General features: G+C 42.6%; 1 protein-coding gene across 1 annotated transcript in view; it reads left to right on the top strand.

Moving 5' to 3' along the window:
• Positions 1-20237: 20237 nt before the first annotated feature.
• Positions 20238-22225, top strand: part of USF3 (upstream transcription factor family member 3) — a 65371-nt gene continuing 63383 nt past the window's right edge. Inside the window, exon 1 of the mRNA XM_021668832.2 lies at positions 20238-20274. The gene's annotated coding sequence lies outside the window, so the exon portion shown is untranslated. The remainder of the gene's footprint in view (positions 20275-22225) is intronic.

The following is a 22225-nucleotide window of genomic DNA, read 5'->3' as shown; positions in this document are numbered from 1 at the left end:
GACAAGTCTAGAGGAGCCATTTCCCAGATGTCTTGCTAACGTGGCTCTTCGGCTTCAGTTCCTCACTATGTGGGTATCACCATGGGGCTGCCTGATGGACAACTGGCGTGTGGCTTCCCCCCGAACAGGTGATACATGAAAGTGAGCAGAAGCCATATTTTTAATGGTGTAGCCTCAGGTGACATTATTTCTGCCATATTCCATTAGTCACACAGAGCAACCATTGAATCAGCCTGGTATAGTGTGGGAGAGGACTACACAAGGATGTGAATACTGACTGGGAGGTGGATATCATTGGACCTTCTAGGAGACTGTTACACCTCTCAGAAGATGCTAGATTTTGTTGACTCCCAAAGTCAGGGTAGTTTTGGTTAGGTTGTGTTTTATTAGTCTCTAAAGGGAGTAGTTTTCTAAATGAGGTTAGAAAGCACTGCACTTTACAGTTATTCAGGATAGAAAAGAAATGGTCGGTCTAAAGGCTCTGCTCTTGTGGTTGGGATTTCAGCGGGGAGGGGAGACTGACTAGTCTGTCCCAGAGTGATGCTGTTCTCACTGAGTGATTTGCACATTTCTGGGAAATTGGATACTACAGTCATGAGTAGGAACAATAAGCCTATGGAAGTTTTTCAGGGAGTAAATATTTTCTATGGCAGAGTGTCCTTAACTGGTTTTCCCTTGCAAGGCTAAACTGTAGGAAGTTAGTTCTAGTTTATGATACAGCCAAGTAATATAGTCATATTGGAAAAAGGACTTGAGTCAGATTTCTTAATGTATGTGTAGTTAACTTGGTAGAACATTGAGAAACGTTAAGTCAGAGAACAGTATGTTACTGGAGCAGAAATTCTCAACCTTTTCAGTTCCCTAAAATTAAGATACTTGATTTCTTAGGTGAAATGTTTTTTATCTGGAATGAATCAAGGTGTGTTTGTTCCTTGCTCAGTAGCTTCTAAAAGAAGAAAAAATAGCATCAAGATCTGATTCAGAAATAGTTGGGAGCAGTAAGTTAATATGAAGGAATTGCTACTATTAACAGCCTAGATTTTAGATGTAGAAGAATTATGACCTTTTAAAATTTGTGATGAAAGCTTAAATCCAGCATTTGGGAAGTTACTTTATTGGCTGGAATATTTTGGAGTTTGTAAACTTTGAATTAGATATTCCTGCTTTAACTGAAACTAATTTGCCACATAGCTTAATTTCATCCCAGTTTTACTTGTTTTATTTACTGTCCTCAAAAAACTCAAGGCATCTGAACTCAAAGGATCTAAACTATAAATTAAAGTACATGTTAAATAGCTGTAGGTTTCACAGGACATCTGATTATAATGCTTTTCTTTATTTGTCCATACTTATAGAGCTTGTCTAGTTTATCTTTGAGAAACCATTTGCCAGTATCAAAAATCTTCTTAAAAGATTTGAACAATCTTGAATTATCCTTGTCACTAGCAATCTCTTCCCCTAAAGTATAATAAAACTGTCAGATACTATATGTGTAATTGCTTATGTGGGTGAAATTTGAATACACAGCCTAAACAGTAAAACCCAGTTCCCTTAATAAGATGAGGGCTTTTTTCCCTTAATAAGATGAGCATCTTTAAAATAGTTTTATAATATTCTTCATTATTACCTTCCTAAGTTAGAAATGATCTTCCTTTAGTGGATATAAAAGTTGTACATTGTTTCTACAAATTTATTGGGTGCCTACTGTTCTGAGCTCTAGGGATACATTAGTGATCAAGGCAAATAATTTCTGTGATCTCATTAAAGGTAAGTAGAATTCTAGTCTAAGTAGAATTCATGTCTAAGTGAAGGTCGTCTCTTTACTAAAATTAATCAGCTTCTTCAAGGATCTGGATTTTACCTTAATTTTGAATTCCCTACATTGACTTGTTTTCTCTAACATTGGCTCCAGTACAAACAAAAAGCCTTAATTCTCATAGGAGAACTGAGACTTAAAAGTGTGAAAAAGAGTGCAAAAGAGATAGAAGTTCAGAATTTATGCAGCAGAAATAATCTAACATTGTAGAGGTTTGTTGTTGTTGTTTTGTTTTATTTTTGAGACAGTCTCACCAGGTATCACTGCAACCTCCACCAAATTCTGTGGTCTCAGCCTGCTGAGTAGCTGAGATTTATGCACCACCATGCCTGGCTAATTTTTATATTTTTAGTAGAGACAGGGTTTCACCATGTTGGCCAGCCCCTTCTCGAACTTCTGACCTCAGATGATCCTGCCTCAGTCTCCCAAAGTGCTAGAATTACAGGCTTGAGCCACTGTGCCTAGCCTAACATTGTAGAGGTTCTGATTCCGTCATACATACCTTGTGTTTCTGGACTCATGCAGCTTATCTCATTCTAAATGGCCTTTCTCATGCTACAATTTAAAAACAGACTAGCTTAGCTCTGGTGACAGCTAGAGATCATATCATCAGACAAATGAGTTACCTACTTCACAGTTTTACCTTTTGCATCAGGATCCAAAGAGTAAATTATTTCCTTCATTTTAGTTTCTGACTAACAGTTCTTCCCCATATGATGCACCTAAATGCATGTAATGACCTCCCACTGGAGACTTGATTGAGTTTGTTTTACATATAAGCAAATCTGTATGACCTTGGTTACATTTCTCTGCAAGTTTCCTGATTTATTTGCTTTATTTATTTATTTATTTCCTGTCGTATTTGCTTTGTTATAGTTACAACACTGCTAACTCCTTCAAGTGTAACTTCCACAACTACTCAGTATCTACTAGCTTGGTCTTTTCTTGCCAAACCTTTCTTCCTTTTTCCCTGCATAGAATTGCCTAGAGTCCCTTCACAGCAGATGGAAGTTTAGCCTGTAATATGTACCCATGGGACAAGTTTAGAACATGGTTCCTGGATTATCACCAATCATTGACATTTTTAAATAACAAGACTCTCACTCCTTCATAGTACGCTGCCTTACATGAAATTTTGTCATGGAATGTACTCACGAGATCAAATGCTGACAGTTAAAAAGGTGAGTATGGCCCTTTACTGGAGATGCTTAACAGTCTAGTAGAAAGTAAACATAACATTTTTTTAATTGCCATGAGATACTATGTTGGGATGGGAGGCATAATTTTACAGAATTTTGAAGAAATTTAAATTAGGTTTGAGTTTGGTTCTATTACTACAAACAAAATGAGTAATTATTGTGTCATGGTTCTTTAGACATCTAAGAGTGAACAAAAATTATAAGTGTGCTTAGAGAATTAAATGTCTTTTCTGAGGCATAGTAGCACCACAGGAAACGTGTGTCCTGTAGCAGATATGAGGTAACTTAGCTATTGGAAAAAATAATCTATGACCAAAGTAATTGATTTTTTTAAAAAATGTAGCCCAACTCCAGAGCTTTGCAAATTACAAGTAATAAGAATCACACTGCTTAAAAAAAAAGGTCAAATTTTAAAAATGTATATCTTTAAAAGGACAAAAATTCTGCATTAGGTTGAGAGAGGGGTTTAAACAACTCAAATTTAACTCTTTAAAGAGCTCCTATTCTAAGAAAAGCATTGAGATATTTTGTTAATGAAAGAGCAAAAAGAAAATAATGGAAAAAGAATAGGCAATTTTTAAAAATACAGCTTTACTTTTGCCTAATGTTGCATTGGGTTCATTCATGATAATAAAACTTACTGATAGCTTACCTTGTATCAGGCACTGTGATTGATGTTACTATACAACATAGTGCCTATAATTAACAATAATGTTTACTTAAAAATTTGCAAGGAGGATAAATCTTATACATAAGTTTTTAAATCACAATAGAGGCTGAGAGGAAACTTTTGGACATAACAGATATGGCATTGTGATGGGTTCGTGGGTGGATACTTAGCTCCAAATTTACCAAGTTGTATACTTTAGATATGTGCAACTTTTTGTCAGTCATACCTCAGTGAAGTGCTTTAAAAAAAATTCACCAAAATAGATCATATCCTGGGTCGTAAGTCAAAATATAAGGTTAGTATCTGGAAAATCTCTAAATATTTGAAAATTAAGCCGGGCGCGGTGGCTCACGCCTATAATCCCAGCACTTTGGGAGGCCGAGACAGGTGGATCATGAGGTCAAGAGATCGAGACCATCCTGGTCAACATGGTAAAACCCCGTCTCTACTAAAAACACAAAAATTAGCTGGGCATGGTGGCGCACGCCTGTAGTCCCAGCTACTTGGGAGGCTGAGGCAGGAGAATTGCTTGAACCCAGGAGATGGAGGTTGCGGTGAGCCCAGATCGCACCATTGCACTCCAGCCTGGGTAACAAGAGCGAAACTCCGTCACAAAAAAAAAAAAAAGAAAAGAAAAGAAAAGAAAATTAAACATGCTTCTAAATAACTCATGTCTAAGAAGTTGTTGCAAGAGAAGTGAGAATATTTTGAACAGAAGGAAAATGAAAACTATCAGCTGGGCAAGGTGACTCCTGTAATCCCAGCACTTTGGGAGGCCTAGGTGGGCAGATCACAAGGTCAGGAGTTTGAAACCAGCCTGGCCAACGTGGTGAAACCATCTCTACTAAAAATACGAAAATTAGTGGCAGGCGCCTGTAATCCCAGCTACTCGGGAAGCTGAGGCAGGATTACGAGTAGGAGCACCTGTAATCCCATCTATCCGTGTGGCCAGGGTTGCCGTGAGCTGGGCCAAGGTTGCTGTGAGCTGAAATCATGTCATTGCACTCCAGCCTGGGCAACAGAGCAAGACTCCCATCTTAAAAAAAAAAAAGCTACCTAAAGTAAGCTGAAAAGGAAAAAAGAAGCAGAAACCAATAAGATTGAAGACAAAACGACACACAAAGCAACCGCCACTTTGAAAAAATACGATAGATAAACTTCTTAAACTAGACTGATCGAAGAAAAGATACTAATTACTGATACCAGTAATGGCAGGGGACATCACTACAGAACTTAGAATAAAAAGATAATACATCCAATACAACAACTTAGAAGAAATGGACATATTTTTTGAAAGACGAATTACTAACGTTATTCGAGAAGAAAGTCTGAGGTTTGCAAAAGGTTAAACAGTCACCATATAACTCAGTAACATATACATCAGAAATGAAAATGTCCACATGATAACTTGTACATGAGTGTTCATAGCATTCATAACAGCCAAAGGGTGAGAACAACTCAAGTGTCCCTCAACTATATCCACAGAAAGAAATTGTTCAGACCAGGCATGGTGGCTCATGCCTGTGATCCTAGCACTTTGGGAAGCCAAGGCAGGGCAGATTACTTGAGGTCGGGAGTTTGAGACCAGCCTGACCAACATGGAGAAACCCATTCTCTACTAAAAATACAAAATTAGCTGGGCATGGTGACACATGCCTGTAATCCCAGCTACTTTGGAGACTGAGGTGGGAGAATCATTGAACCTGGGAGGCAGAGGTTGTGGTGAACTGAGATTGTGTCATTGTACTCCAGTCTGGGCAACAAGAGAGAAACTCCACCTCAAATACATACATACATACATACATACATATATATATATATATATATATATATATATATATATATATATATTTTTTTTTTTTTTTTTGAGTCGTAATAGGTGAATTGTATGGTATGGGTTAATATCAGTAAAGATGTGTTCACAAGAAAAAGAGGAGCCAGGTGCAGTGGCTCACACCTGTAATCCCAGCACTTCGGGAGGCCAAGGCAGGTGGATCACGAAGTCAAGAGATCGAGACCATCCTGGCCAACATAGTGAAACCCCGTCTCTACTAAAAATACAAAAAGTAGCTGGGCGTGGTGGCGTGTGCCTGTAGTCCCAGCTACTCGGGAGGCTGAGGCAGGAGAATTGCTTGAACCCGGGAGGCGGAGATTGCAGTGAGCCAAGATCGTGCCACTGAACTCCAGCCTGGCGCCTGGTGACAGAGCGACACGCTCTCAAAAAAAAAGAAGAGATAGGAAACCTGAATAGTCTCGTATATATAAAGGGAATTGAATTTGTAGTTAAAATCCTCCTCACAAAGAAATCCCAGGTCTGATGGCCTCTTTTGTGAATTCCATCAAATATTGAAGGAAGATATGATACCAAATCAAGATAACAGAAAAGCATATTGCTAAACTCATTTTATGAGAACAGCATTATACCAATACCAAAATAAGACAAAGACATTACGAGAAAACTGTAGACCAATATCTCATGAATTATGACTGGAAAATCCCTAAGAAAGTATTAGCAAATCAAATTCAGCAATATGTTGAAAGGATATATTATGATCAAATAGGATTAGTCTCAAGAATAAAAGGTTGATTTAACAATTGAAAACTAGTTTATGTAATTTATCATATTAACAATCTTAAATGATTACCTCAATAGATGCAGGAAAAGATATTCAAAATTCAACACCCATTCATGATTTTTTTTTCTTTTTTCTTTTAGAGACAGCGTCTAGCTATGTTGCCCAGGCTGGAGTGCAGTGGCTATTCACAGGCGCGATCCCACTACTGATCAGCAGGGGAGATTTGACCTGCTCCACTTCCGACCTGGGACAGTTCACCCCTCCTTAGGCAACCTGGTGGTCCCCCGCTCCCAGGAGGTCACCATATTGATGCTGAAGTTAGTGTGGACACCCGATCGGCATAGCGTGCGATAGCCCAGAACTCCTGGGCTCAAGCGATCCTCCCTCCTCAGCCCCGCCCTGAGTAGCTGGGACTACTTTATAATCAGAATAATAAAGAACTCTAGAAACTCAGTAAACAACAAACAGCCCAATAAAAGTGGGCCAAAAATTTGAACAACACTTCATCAAAGACATACAAATGGCTAATAAGCACATGTAAAGATATGTAGCATCATTAGTCAATGGGGAAATGCAAATTAAGGTCATAATGAAATATCATTATGCGCCTATTTGAATAATGAAAATTTAAATAGACTGATCATGGACCAGAGTGGTGGCTCACACTTGTAATCCCACACTTTGGGAGGCCAAAACAGGCAGACCTCTTGAGCCTAGGAGTTTGAGATTGGCCTAAGCAACATAGCGAAACCTCATCTCTACTAAAAATACAAAAATTGTCCAGGCATAGTGGTGTGCACCTATAGTTCCAGCTACTCAGGAGGTGGAGGCAGGAGGATCACCTGAGCCCAGGAGGCAGAGTTTGCAGTGAGGCATGATCACACTACTGCAATACAGCCTGAGCGAGAGAGCGAGACCCAGTCTCAAAATAATAAAATAAAAAATAATAAACTGACCATATAAAGTGTTGCCAAGGATGTGGAAAAATTCAAATTCTTATATACTACAAGTGGGAATGTAAAGTGGTACCAGAACTTTGCAAAGCTGTTTGGCAGTTTTTTTAAAACTAAACACAGGCTGGGCATGTTAGCTCCTGCCTGTAATCTTAACACTGGGAAGCTGAGGCAGGAGAATTACTTGAGTCCAGGAGTTGGAGACCAGCCTGGGTAACATAGCAAGAATCTATCCCCACCCCCCACCCCCCAAAAAAAGCCTCTCTTGAGCACAGGTGTTCAAGGCTGCAATGAACTATGATTGTTCCACTGCCCTCCAGTCTAGGCAACAGAACAAGACTCTGTCTTTAAGGGGGAAAAAATAAGTACATTGAATGAAAGAAGATAGACAAGAAGGGTACATACTTAATGATTTCATTTATGTAGAATGGTAGAAAATGGAAATTAATGTATAGTGGCTGAAAGTACATTAGTGGTTGCCTGGGTAACAGAGGAGGGAATTAATTAGCCTGAGGTAATTTGGGGAGGAAGAAGGATATGCTCATTTTTTTTTTTACTGTGGAAACAGTTTCACAGGTGTATATATATGTCAAAACTTTATCACATTACACATTTTAGATATGTTCAGTTTGCTATAGGTCAATTATATCTCAGTACAGCTACAAGCATATCTTGTTGTATTGCAGTTTGCTTTATTGAGCATCACAGGTATTGCACTTTTTTCAAATTGAAGGTTTGTGTCAACCCTGCATTGAGCAAGTCTGTCAGTGCCATTCTTCCAACAGCATGTGCTCACTTCATGTCTCTGTATTGGTAACTCTTGCAGTATTTTAAACTGTTATTAATTTTTTGGGGGGAGTTTGGAACTATCAACTGTAAAGAATAGTCTTTCCAGGCCAGGCATGGTGGCTTACACCTATAGTCGTGGCACTTTGGGAGGGTGACTTGGGCAGATCACCTGAGCTCAGGAGTTTGAGACCAGCCTGGGCAAACAGGGTGAAATCCCATCTCTACTAGAAATGCAAAAATTAGGTGGGTGGTGGTGGGCACCTGTAGTCTCAGCTACTTGAAAAGCTGAGGTGGGAGGATCCTTCGAGCCTGGCAGGCAGAGATTGCAGTGAGCCGAGATTGTGCCAGCACACTCCAGCCTGAGCAACAGAATGAGACCTTAAAAAAAAAAAAGTCTTTCTAGTGTTTGAAGTTGAAGGTGTAAACCCATTGGAAGATTTTTCAAAGCATGATATATGTCTTATGGAATATAATAAACTGTGATAGATAACGTAGTATAAGAAGAAAATAGCCAGGCGCAGTGGTTGACACCTGTAATCCCAGCACTTTGGGAGGTTGAGGTGAGTGGATCACGAGGTCAGGGGTTCAAGACCAGCTTGGCCAACATGGTGAAACCCTGTCTCTACTAAAAGATACAAAAAATTAGCCGGACGTGGTGGCACATGCCTGTAATCCCAGCTACTTGGGAGGCTGAGGCAAGAGAATTGCTTGAACCCAGGAGGCAGAGGTTTCAGTGAGCCGAGATCACATCATTGCACTCCAGCCTGGGCAACAGGGAGAGACTCCATCTCAAAAAAAAAAAGAGAAAATAATGGATTTCATAGACAAGGATAATGTATCTACATTGGTGTCATATTGTTCTTTTCAAAGACAAGGAATACATACTTAATTTCTAGCAGGAGAGCTGACAAGGATGAACCATTATTGCTAAACTGTTCTCATTGCTGGTTATCCAAATGTCATGGTAATTTGAGTGTTTACTATTTATTTAAACTGTTATTTTAGGTTCAAGGGTACATGTACAGGCTTCTTATATTGGTAAATTGTGTATCATGAGGGTTTGGTGTACATATTATTTTATCACCCAGATAGTAAGCATAGTACCCCATAGGTAGTTTTTGGATCATCACCCTCCTCCCACCCTCTACCCTCAAGTAGGCCCTGATGTCTGTTCCCTTCTTTGGGTTCATGTGTACTCAATGTTTAGCTCTACTTATAAGTGAGAATATTCGGTATTTGCTTTTCTATTCCTGTGTTTATTCAGTTAGGATAGTGGCCTCTAACTCCATTGATGTTGCTGCAAAGGATGTGACCTTTTTCTTGTTTATGGCTGCATAGTATCCCATGGTGTATATGTATCATATTTTCTGTATCCAGTCTATAATTAATGGGCAATTAGATTGCGTCTATGTATTTCTATTGTAAATAGTGATGTGATGAACACAGGTGTGCATGTGTCTTTATGGTAGAACAATTCATATTCCTTTGGGTATGTACCCAACAATAGGATTGCTGGGTCAAATGGTAGTTCTGTTTAAGTTCTTTCAGAAATTGTCCAAACTGCTTTTCTATAGTGTCTGAACTATGTACATTCCCACCCGTAGTGTGTAAGCATTCCCTTTTCTCCACAACCTTCCCAGTATATGTTATTTTTTTGGCTTTTCTATTTTTTATTTTTGAGATGGAGTCTTGCTCTGTCACCCAGGCTGGAGTGCAGTGGCACGATCTTGGCTCATTGCAACCTCTTCCCCCTGGCTTCAAGCGATTCTCCTACCTCAGCCTCCCAAGTAGCTGGAACTATAGGCACGTGCCACCACGCCCAGCTAATTTTTTGTATTTTTAGTAGAGACAGGGTTTCACCATGGTAGACACGTTGGTCTCAATCTCCTGACCTCATGATCCACCCACCACGACCTCGACCTCCCAAAGTGTTGGGATTACAGGCATGAGCCACTGTGTCTGGCCATTTTTCGACTTTTTAATAATAGCCATTCTAGGGCCAAGTGAGGTGGCACACACCTGTAATTCAAGCATCTTGGGAGGCTCAGGTAGGCAGATCACTTCAGTCCAAAAGTTCAAGAACAGGCTGGACAACATGGTGAAACTCCCTCTCTACAAAAAGTACAAAAATTAGGCTGGCGTAGTGGTGTGCACCTGTAGTCCAAGCTATTCAGGAGTCTGAAGAGGATCTCTTGAGCCAGGAGGTCCAGCCGAGATCACACCACTGCAGTCCAGCCTGAGTGACAGAGTAAGACCCTGTGAGAAGAAAAAAAAAGTCATTCTAACTAGTGTGAGATGGTATCTTCTTGTGGTTTGGGTTTGCTTTCTCTAACATTTAGTGATGTTGAGCATTTCTTCATATGCTTATTGGCTGTGTGTATGTCTTCTTTTGAAAAGTGCCTGTTCATGTCCTTTGCCCACTTTTTACTGTAGGGTTTTTTTTTATTGTTAATTGATTTGAGTTCCTTATCGATTTTCGATAATAGACCTTTGCCAGATGAATAGTTTGCAAATATTTTCTCCCATTTTGTAGGTTGTCAGTTTACTCTGTTGATAGTTTCTTTTGCTGTACAGATGCTCTTTAGTTTAATTAAGTCCCATTTATCAATTTTTTGGTCAAACTTTTGTTAATAGTATATTGGTTATGGTGATATGTGATCATTGATCTTTGATGTTGCTATTGTATTTGTTTTGGGGCCCCACAAATTGTGCTCGTATAAGATGGTGAAATTAATTGGTAAAAGTGTGTGTTCTGATGGCTCCACTCACCAGCCATCGCATCATCTCCCTCTCCTGAGGCCTACTTGAGACATAGTAATATTGAAATTAGGCCAATTAATAACCCTACAATGTTCTCTAAGTGTTCAAGTGAAAGGAAGAGTCACATGTCCCTCATTTGAAATTAAAAGCTAGAAGTGACTAAGCTTAGCAAGGAAGTCTTGTTAAAACCCAAGATAGGCTAAAGGCTAGGCCTCTGGTACCAAGCAACCAAGTTTTGAATGCAAAGGAAAAGTTATTGAGGGAAATTAAAAGTGCTACTCCAGTGCACACACAAATGGTAAGAAAGCAAAGCAGCCTTATTGCTGATATAGAGAAAGTTTTAATAATCTGGATAGAAGATCAAACCAGCCACAACATTCTCTTAAGACAAAGCCTAACACAGAACAAGGTGCTAACTTTCTTTAATCCTCTGAGGCCTGAAAGAGGTGAGGAAACTTGCAGAAGAAAAGTTGGAAGCTAGCGGAGATTGGTTCATGAGGTTAAGGAAAGAAGCCATCTCCATAACATAAAAGTGCAAGGGGAAGAAGCAAGGGCTGATGTAGAATCTACAGCAAGTTATCCAGGAGATCTAGCTATGATCATTGATGAAGGTGGTTACATTAAACACCAGATTTTCAATGTCGACAAAACAGCTTTCTATTAAAAGATGCCTTTTTTTCTTTTCTAATTTTTTTGTTTGTTTTTTATTTTTTCTACTTTTTTTTGTTTAAAAGATGATGTCTTATAGTACTTTAATAGCTAGAGAGGAGAAGTAAATGCCTGGCTTAAAAGCTTCAAAAGACAAGCTTACTCTCTTGTTAGGGGCTAATGCAGCTGATGACTTTCAGTTGAAGTTGATGCTCATTTACCATTCTAATAATCCTAGAGCCCTAAGAATTAGGCTAAGTCTACTCTTCTCATGCTCTATAAGTGAAACAATAAAGCCTGGATGTAAACAGCACATCTGTTTACAGCATGATTTACTGAATATTTTAAACTCATTGTTGAGCCCACTGCTCAGAAAAAAGATTCCTTTCAAAATATTACTGCTCATTGACAATGCACATAGTCATCCGAGAGCTCTGTTGGAGATGTGCAGGAGGTTAATGTTTGATGCCTGCTAATGCAGTATCCATTCTGCAGCCCATGGATCAAGGAGTAATGTGAACTCTCCAGTCTCATTATTCGGGAAATACATTTTATAAGGCTGTAGCCACCAAAAAGAGAGGTCTTCAAAAAGTTCATGGAAAATTCATATTATGAAAAACTATGTGCATGGATTTCAAAAACTTTTCACACCAAAATAAATTTATATTAACTTGTTATAATATGTTTGAACAGGATGTAGTTTGAGGCACTAAAAAGGTTAAGACATCAATTTGTAAGGGCCCATTTCAGACCAACATAAATTATGCTAAAATTTAGCTGGGGGCAGTGGCTCATGCCTGTAATCCCAGCACTTTGGGAGGCCAAGGCGGGTGGATCATGAGGTCAGGAGATCAAGACCATCCTGGCCAACATGGTGAAACCCTGTCTCTACTAAAATACAAAAATTAGCCAGGCATGGTGGTGCGCACCTGTAGTCCCAGCTACTTGGGAGGCTGAGGCCGGGGAATCTTCTGAACCCAGGAGGCAGAGGTTGCAGTGAGCTGAGATCACAGCACTGCACTCCAGCCTGGTGACAGAGCAAGACTCCCTCTAAAAAAAATGCCAAAATGCCAAAAATGCCAAAGCAAGAACAAACATCAAATCTATGGGCCAGACATGGTGGCTCATACCTGTAATCCCAACACTTCAGGAGGCTGAAGCAGGCAGACCTCTTGAGCCCAGGAATTTAACACCAGCCTGGGAAACATGATGAAACTCCTCCTCTACAAAAACTACAAAACTTAGCCAGGCGTGGTTGAATGTACCTGTAGTCCCAGCTCCTTGGAAGGTTGAGATGTGAGGATCGCTTAAGCCCGGGAGGTCAAGGCTGCAGTGAGCCATGTTTATGCCACTGTACTCCAGCCTGGGTGACAGACTGAGATCCTGTTTCAAAAAACAAACAAAACACGAATTTTTGGTGACACTTGGGTGGAAGAATGGTAAAATCATTGTCATTGGTGCTTTACAAAATGTTTATGAGGGCAATACCCCAAAGAAATCAGCAGTTTACAAATGTATAAATAATTTTTGGAAGGAATGATATGATATTGAAGATGAAGCCCACAGCTGCAGACCATCCACATCAATTTGTGAAGAAAAAATTTTATTCACACCCTAATTGAAGAGGACCAATGATTTAACAACAGAATAGCCAACACCATGGGCTGGGTGTGGTAGCTCATGCCTGTAATCCTAGCACTTTGGGAGGCCGAGGCAGGTGGATCATAAGGTCAAGAGTTTGAGACCAACCTGGCCAAGATGGTGAAACCTTCTCTCTACTAAAAATATAAAAATTAGCTGAATGCGGTGACAGGTGCCTGTAATCCCAGGTACTCAGGAGGCTGAGGCAGGAGAATTGCTTGAACCCAGGAGGCGGAGGTTGCAGTAGCCAAGATTGCGCCACTGCACTCTAACCTGGGCGACAGAGCAAGACTCCATCTCAGGGAAAAAAAAAAAAAAAAAAGCCAACACCATAGACAGCTCAATGGATTCTGCCTTCATAATTGTGACTGAAAATTAAAATTGAGGCAACTTTCCCTTTCATGATGGGTACCAAAACTGTTGTGCCCTCATCAGTTGCAGACAAGAGCAAAGTTTTCAATGGAAATTTTAAACAAGTGAGACAAAGATCCTGAAGCATTTCTTCTAAGTATTATAACACTACATGAAACATGGCTTTACCAGTATGGTCCTGAAGACAAAACACAATCAAAGCAATGGCTACCAAGAGGTGGAAGTGGTCCAGTCAAAGCACAAGTGAATTGGTCAAGAGATGCTTAAGGCACTTTGCTTGTTGACTTTCTGGAGGGCCCAGAAATAGTAACATCTGCTAATTATGAGAATGTTTTGAGAAAGTTAACCAAAGCTTGAGCAGAAAAATCCCCAGGTGAGCTTTCACTGGCTAGTCCTTCTTCACCACAACAATGCTTATGCTTCCAATCAAATAAGGGCAATTTTGCATGAGTTTTGATGGGAAATCATTAGGCGTCCACCTTATGGTCCTGGTTTGGCTCCTTATGACTTCTTTATGTTTCCTAATCTTAAAAAAAATCTTTAAAAGGCACCCACATTTCTTCAGTTAATAATTAGTAAAAAAGACTGAATTGACATGGTTAAATTTCCAGGTCTCCCAGTTATTTAAGGGCGGACTAAATTGCTGGTATCATTGCTTACAAAAGTATCCTGAAGTTGAAGTTGATGGAGTTTTTATGTTCAGAAATCATGTTTATATTTTTAATTTTTATCTTTTAATTCATTTTTTCCACAAACTTTTTTTTTTTTTTTGAGACAAGGTCTTACTCTGTTGCCCAGGCTGACATGCAGTGGTATGTACTGGCTCACTGCAGCCTTGACCTCCTGGGCTCAAGCGATCCTCCCACCTCAGTCTCCTGAGTAGCTGGGACCACAGGCACATGCCACCATGCCCAGTCAGTTTTTAATTTTTTAGTAGAGACAGGGTTTCACCATGCTGCCCAAGCTGGTCTCAAACTCCTGGGCTCAAGCAGTCCTCCTGCATTAGCCTCCCAAATTGCTAGGATTACAGGTGTGAGCCACCAAATCTGGCTAAGGAGTTGCTTTTCATGGATGAGCAAACAAAGTAGTTTCATGAGATAGACTCTATTCCTGGTGAAGATGCTGTGAACGTTGTGGAAATGACATCAAAGGATTTAGAATAGTACATGAATTTATTTGATAAAGCAGCAACAGGGTTTGAGAAGACTGACTCCAATTTTAATTTAAAACACTTTAAATTTAAACATTTATCTGTTTATTTGACAGATGGGGTCTCACTGTGTTGCCCAGGCTGGAGTACAGTGGCTTGATCATAGCTCACCACAGCCTCAATCTCCTGGGCTCTAGTAATCCTCCCACCTCAGGCTCCCAAGTAGCAGAGGCTGCAGGTGTGTGCTACCAGCTAATTTAAAATTTTTTATTGTTGGTACAGACAGGGTCTCTCTTTGTTGTCCAGGCTCGTCTGGATTTCCCAGCCTCAAGTGATCCTCCCACCTCAGTCTCCCAAGACGTGTCTTTTTATGAGACATAGTCTCACTCTGTCAGCCAAGCTGGAGTGCAGAGGTGCAATCTCGGCTCACTGCAACCTCTGCCTTCCAGGTTCAAGCACTTCTCCTGCCTCAACCTCCTGAGTAGCTGGGATTACAGGCGCGTGCCACACCTGGCTAATTTTTGTATTTTTAGTAGAGATGGGGTTTCATTAATGTTGGTTAAGCTGGTCTCAAACTCCTGACCTTGTGATCTGCCCACCTCAGGCTCCCAAAGTGCTAGGATTACAGGAGTGAGCCACTACACCCAGGCTTTTTTTTTTTTTTTTTTTTTGTAAGACAGGGTCTCATTGCTGTCGCCCAGGCAGAAGTGTAGTAGCGAGATCATGGCTCATTGCAAACTCCACCTCAGGCTCAAGTGATCCTCTCACCTCATTTTTTTATTTGTCAATTTTTTTTTGTAGAGACTGGGTCTCACTATGTTGCCTAGTCTGGTCTCAAAGTCCTGGGCTAAGCAGTCCACAGGCATGAGCCACAGTGCCTGCCCAACATAACTCTTATATGCAGTTGGAAACCAAAAATATGTGTGACTTGCTTTTCTGTAATATTCTCTCTCTCTCTCTCTTTTTTTTTTTGAGATGGAGTCTCGCTCTGTCACCGGGCTGGAGTGCAGTGGTGCAATTTTGGCTCACTGCAATCTCTGCCTCCTGGGCTCAAGCAATTCTCCTGCCTCAGCCTCCCAAGTAGCTGAGATTACAGGCACGTGCCACCACACCTGGCTAATTTTTGTATTTTTAGTAGAGATGGGGTTTCGCCACGTTGGCCAGGATGGTCTCAATCTCCTGACCTCGTGATCTGCCCTCCTCGGCCTCCCAAAGTGCTGGGATTACAGGTGTGAGCCACCGCGCTGGCCCTGTAATATTCTCTTTATAGTGGTGGTCCGGAATCCAACTCAAAATATCCCTGAGGTATGCATGTGTTTTATTTTTTTTAGTGACACTGTTAAGCAAATAAAAAGCAAGACACTGGGTGAAAATATTTGCACAACACATATCTGAGAGAGACCTTTTATCCAAAGCACCTAAATTTTTTTTTTGCAATTCAATAAGATAAGCATATTGATTTTTAAATGGGCTAATTATTATTATTATTGTTATTTTCTGTGACAAAGTTTGCTCTTGTTGCCTAGGCTGAAATGCAATGGTGTGGCCTAAGCTCACTGCAACTTCTGTCTCCTGGGTTCAAACGATTCTCCTGCCTCAGGCTCCTAAGAAGCTGTAATTATAGGCACCCGCCACCACACTTGGCAGATTTTTGAAATTTTGCTAGGGACGAGGTTTCACCATGTTGGCCAGGCTGGTCTCGAACTCCTGACCTCAGGTAATCCACCTGCCTCAGCCTCCCAAAATGCTAGGATTACAGGTGTGAGCCACCCTGCCTGGCCAATAAATGGACATTAAAATCACAATGAGATACCATTTTACACTCACTATAATTAAAAAGAGTGACAGTATCAAGTGTTAGCCATGCTGTGGAATATCTGGAGCCCACATATATTGCCGTTGGGAATGTGGAAACAAATGTTATGATCACATTGGGTAAAAGTTGGGCAGTTTCTTTGGGAAATATGGAAGTAGATTTCAAGAGCTGGCCATTTAGGCTGAGAGCAGTTGCTCATGCCTATAATTCTAGTCGTTTGGGAGGGCCAGTGGAGACGATCTCTCCATTTTTTTTTTTCTTTTTGAGACGCAGTCGCGCACTGTCGCCCAGGTTGGAATGCAATGGCACCATCTCGGCTCACTGCAACCTCTGCCTCCCGGGTTCACGTGATTCTCCTGCCTCAGCCTCCCTCAGCTTCCCAAGTAGCTGGGATTACAGGCACACACCACCACACCCAGCTAATTTTTTGTATTTGTAGTAGATACAGGGTTTCACTATGTTGGCCAGACTGGCCTGGAACTGCTGACGTCGTGATCCACCCACCTTGGCCTCCCAAAGTGCTGGGATTACAGGCTTGAGCCACCGCGCCCGGCCTGAAAGGATTTCTTTAGTCCAGGAGTTCAAGACCAGCCTGTGGAACATAGTGAGACCTTGTCGCTACAGTTTTTTTCTTTTTTAATTAGCCGAGTGTGGTGGCAAGTGCCTGTAGTCCTAGCTACTTGGGAGGCTGAGGCAGATCCCTTGAGCCCAAGAGTTGAGGTTGCAGTGAACATGATCAAACCACTGCACTTCAGCCCTGGGTGACAGGCTGAGACCCTTATCTCAAAAAAAAAAAAAAAAAAAAAACAACAGCTGGCCATTCAACTTGTTCCATTCAGAAAGGAAAAGAATGGCTTCTAAGACTAACACTTCAACAGAGAAGTGAGAGTTAAAAAGCAAGCTACACGGGTCTGACGAATGGGTCCGAAAGAGATTCAGAGGGCAAGAAAAGAAGAGGGGATGAAGGAGACAGGAGAAGGTGAAGGAGTGGGGCAAAGGTAATTTGGTGTGAACCTGGCTGCCCAGCTTTTTATGCACCCAGAGCAGCCTGGGAGCCCTGTCGCCCCGCGCGCATCTACGGGCCTGGCAGCCGGAGACGCGGAGCCGACGGGGAAAAGAGGAGTGGGCACCCTGCGGGTGTTGGCACCCCACAGGGGTCCCTAGGAAGGAGGCGCACTTTGCCCACCTCTTGCCTCCGGGAGCAGGAATGGGGTGGGTGGAACTGAGCTCGGGGCCTCCCAGCAGCCCTGGCTGCCGCCCGGCCGTCAGCAGCGCCCTCCCGCTGTCACTCATCTCCAGTAGTAGGAAAAAACAGAGGTCTTGATATGAAACTGGGGATGCAAGGAAGCACTTATAAGTCATGCAAATAGTCTTTTAGCACCATTGGAAAGTCTCAACAATGTGGGTGAAAATCAGATTGACTCTGTCCACTTGAAAAAAATGAACAGCCCTATAGACCAGTTTCACTTGGCCATTAAATTCTACCACCACTATAGGCACTCTAAGCACTGCCAGCTAGTTTGAAAGTAGGACTGGTGTGATTATCTGAAACTGATGTTAAATGGGTAAAGCCAAGGAAAAGATCCCTGGGCTTCAGCCCAGGAGTTGAAAACCAACCTGGGCAACATAATGTGACCCCCATCTCTACCCAAAACAAAAAATAATTGCTGGGCATGTGGTCCCAGCTACTTGGGAGACTGAGGTGGGAGGATTGCTTGAGTTTGGGAGGTGGAGGCTGCAGTGAGCTGTTATAGCACCAGTGACCTTCAGCCTTGGTGACAGAGGGAGACCCTGTTGCAGGAAAAAAGAAAAGAAAGAAAAAGAAAAGGAAAGGAAATAAATAAAATAAAATAAAAAGACAAGTGAAAAGAGAAAACAAAAGAAAAAAGAAAAATCCCTGTTTGGGATTTAGGCTACACTTAGGAAATGGGGATTAATTGAAAAAGCTAATATTCTGATCTTTATCAAACAGAAATTGCTTTTCTAAGTCTATATCATGCCAGAAAGGTATTAATGTGTATTTTTAAAAGTGATCTAAATAAACTGTTAAATTCTGTTTCATGAAACATCAAAACTATTTGTGTGGCTTTACTTTAGAATTGATGCATTGCAGTTGTTTAGGAAATCATGCATACCCTAGATACGATATTTGTTAACCAGAAATATCTAATATTCTGAACACATTGGAAATTGTTTCCTATGGCTGAGCATACAATTTTATGGTGATGTTATTAGCATTGCTGTCATGGCTCTGACTCGTAGAATCTTTCTTATCTGCAGCTTTGATTTGGTTGTGCCAAGTCTGTTCAAAGGCTAAGCAGAACTTCATTGTGTCTAGATGGATGAGTCAAAGAAAATTTCTAGCCTGTTTATTAGTGCCACGGGTTTATAAGCAACATTACAGGCATTCCGTTTGATCACAGCTTTTCAATCTGCTATACAAACGTAAGACTCAGTTACTGTTTACCTTTACCCTTTTTGTCAATGTGAGGGCTGCTTCTTCTGTATACAGGCTCAAGTAATTCCCATTATGCCATGCCCTGTGTGCACCTTCTGGAAGTTACCTAATCTGGAAGTTAGCCCATGGACATCTAAGATCTGGGTTATTTCCAAATCTGGTTGTGGAAGGGCCTGGAAATCTACAACCACAACTAGGTAGAGGACACCTGTTTCGGGAGGGGTTATAAAATATGAAGCGAAACGAGGAAAAGGGAGTTGTGATCACGGTTCCAAAGGCTCCACACCCATCTTGGAGTTAGGGGGCACTCAGGTCTCTGTTTCCTGACCCGTGGCCCTACCCCTCCAAGACCCAGGTCTTTAGTAACCCAGGCTTGAGATTTCAAACCCCATCCCCCAATGCCAAACTCCCTTGTCCCAGCTGGGAGGCCCCCAGGGCATTTCTGAACATGGCCATCTTCAGTTCGCAGAAATCTATGTGTTGTTGCAAATAGAGGATGACAAGAGATCACAGCCTACGAATGCGAGCAGCGTCAAGTCAGCAACATTCTTCCAGTTATAGAGAAGTCGGAGACGTCTGATTTTCTCCTTTTTTCTTCACCTTTACTAAGAGGCATCTTTTCACCTTCCTGCCCTCCACGCTAAGAGGGGCGAACTATTCCGAAAGCCTTCGTGCCCTCTCCCTTTTCCATTTTTCGACTTCCAAACTCCTACTGAAATATAAGGAAGGAGACCACAGAACAAGATACAAAGAAGTTTCTTAAAACACCTTCTTTTCTAGGTTCTCAAGGCGTCCCCTTTAAGGAACCAGGCCCACCTCTTTCCCATTCACCTACTGGCTTTACTTCCTGTCCGTCATTCTACCTTTAAGAATATTTCCTGTTCCTTCAACCCAACTTGCACACCTCCGCCCCGCGGCCCTCCTCATTGGGCCGCCCGAGTCCCGTTCACTCCTTGGTTTTCTCTCCGCCTCCTCCCGCCCTCTAGCGGAGCGCAACGGCATTCTGTCTTCTTATTGGCGACTATGGCAGCGTTCCGCCGCCTGATTGGCGGGTTGAGTGACAGAGGCGGGAGCGCGGCGCGCCCAGGGTAGGCTGTTCGCTTGCTGAGCGGCGGCCGCGGGAGGGGCGGGGAGGGGCGGGGGGAGGGGGGCTGGGAAAGTTGAGGCCGCGCTGCCGCCGGGTCTCCGGCCTTGAGGGCTCGGGCTCGCAGCGGCGGCGGTGGCCGCAAAAAGAGGCGGCGGGGGCGGGGGGAGAGGAGGGCCTGGGCCCGCGCTCCCCCAGCCCCGGAGGAGCAGGCGGCGGCTGCAGACGGAGAGATTCGCCCAGAGGGTTGGACACTCCTGCCTTCCCCTCCTGGGATCATGACCCAGGTGGGGGTCGCCGCCGTCGCCGCCGCCACCGCGGCCGAGACCGCGCAGCCGGCGGGTAAGTGACTGCGGGAGGGGGCCGCTGACAGCCGGGGCGGGGGGCGGGGGCCGGGGCTGCGGGGGCGGCTCCGGGGGGCGGCCCCGGGCTCAGCTCCACCCACCCCCTTCCTGCTCCTGGAGGCCAGGGCTGCGCTAAGTGCTTCTCCTTCCTGTGGACCCCCGCGTGTGGTACCTGGTGGGGTGCCAGCGCCCGCGGTGTGCGCACCCCTCATCTCCCCGGCCGCCCCGCGTCCCCGGGCTGCCAGGCCCGTGGGGAGCTCGCCCTGCGCCCCAGCTCCTAGATGCACGGGGGGCGAGAGGGGCCCCACGCTGCCCTGGGTGCATAAAGAGCTGGGCAGCCAGGTTCACACCAGATGGCCTTTGCCCGCCTCCTTCACCTTCTCCGGTCTCCTTCATCCGCCTTCTTTCCTTGCCCTCTGAATTTCTTTTGGACCCGTTCGTCAGACTCACTCATGTGGCTTTTTTTTCACTCTCACTCCTCTGTCGAAGTGTTAGGCTTATGTTTTCGTTTTAGAAGCCATTCTTTTGCTTTCTGAATAGAAGCAGTGCAAGTGGATGACCAACTCTTGAAATCTACTTTCATATATCCGGATGAAATATAAAATTCCTGGCTCTTATTCATGTTTACAACTTTGACATTTGAATTCACCCCACTCACTCTTGAAGCCTCTTCTCCCAACCCTCCCCGTTACCTTGGGATATGGTCCTTTGCGTTTATTAACTTTATCTGGAAATAAGACACTGCATAAACCAAAGTGCAGAATTTCAACTTCGGTTCTCATAACGTTTTTACCATCAAATAGATATAGTAACCTAACACTACACAAAACAAGGCAATTGTGGCCGACTTTGTAGGTAAAGAAGACATTTCCTTACCTATAAACAACATACAGATTTCTTGAATAAATCTTACGGTGAGTAACATGGATCCTAAAGCATATTCCCACGTTTGCTCTTTTGTAAAGAAAATCAAACAGACAGACCTACTTTTCGAAGGATCAACAGGCTCTTCTACTCTCCATTCACCTTGATGACTTTTTTCTCCCAGACGGGACTCTTGTTTAACATAGTACAGAGTTACTGTTTGGGTTACATATATTGTTTCTCTTTAAATACTCGGAAAGTATTTGTTGCAAAATAAGTGAAATACATTGTAATTGCACTTCTGAAAGCAGAAGTAGTATAATGTATCCATGCAAGAATGAATACTTAAATGTTAACGTTTTGCTTTAGTCTAATCCAAGCTTGTCCAACCACCGTCCCAGGACGGCTTTTAATGTGGCCCAAGACAACAAGACAAATTCATAAACTTTTTATTTTTTGAGACAGTGTCCCACTGTCGCCCAGGCTGGAGTGCAGTGGTGTAATCTCAGCTCACTGCAACCTCTGCCTCCCGGGTTCAAGCAATTTTCCTGCATCAGCCTCCTGATTAGCTGAGATTACAGGTGTACGCCACTAGCCCAGATAATTTTTGTGTTTTTCAGTAGAGACAGGATTTCTCCATGTTGACCAGGCTGGTCTCACACTCCTGACTTCAGGTGATCCGCCTGCCTCGGCCTCCCAAAGTGCTGGGTTTAGAGGCATGAGCCTCCACGCCCAGCCTCAAATTTGTAAACTTTCTTAAAACGTTGAGATTTTTGTTTGTGATTTTTTTTTCTTTCTTCTCATCAGCTATCCTTAGTGTTAGTGTATTTTATGTGTGGCCCAAGACAATTCTTCCAATGTGGCCCAGGGAACCCAAAAGATTGGACTCCCCTGGTCTAAGCTAAAAGACTTAGGTGTACATAGGTAATGGGTTCTCTCTGTATTTAGGAGTTTTGTAAAATCCACATGCAGCCAAGAACATTCCCTAATATAAAAGCAGTGCATTGCAGGGATGTAAGAGCAGCTTAGAATTGAAGTACTTACTTTTTAGGTTAGTCGTCTATGCAACAGCGTGGAAGTACAAT

This window comes from Aotus nancymaae, unplaced genomic scaffold, assembly GCF_030222135.1.
Source record: "Aotus nancymaae isolate 86718 unplaced genomic scaffold, 86718_ANA_hifiasm-v0.15.2.pri h1tg000011l, whole genome shotgun sequence".
Taxonomy (NCBI): domain Eukaryota; kingdom Metazoa; phylum Chordata; class Mammalia; order Primates; family Aotidae; genus Aotus; species Aotus nancymaae.
Note: the sequence above shows the minus strand (reverse complement) of the source record. Positions and strands in the feature narration are given on the sequence as shown.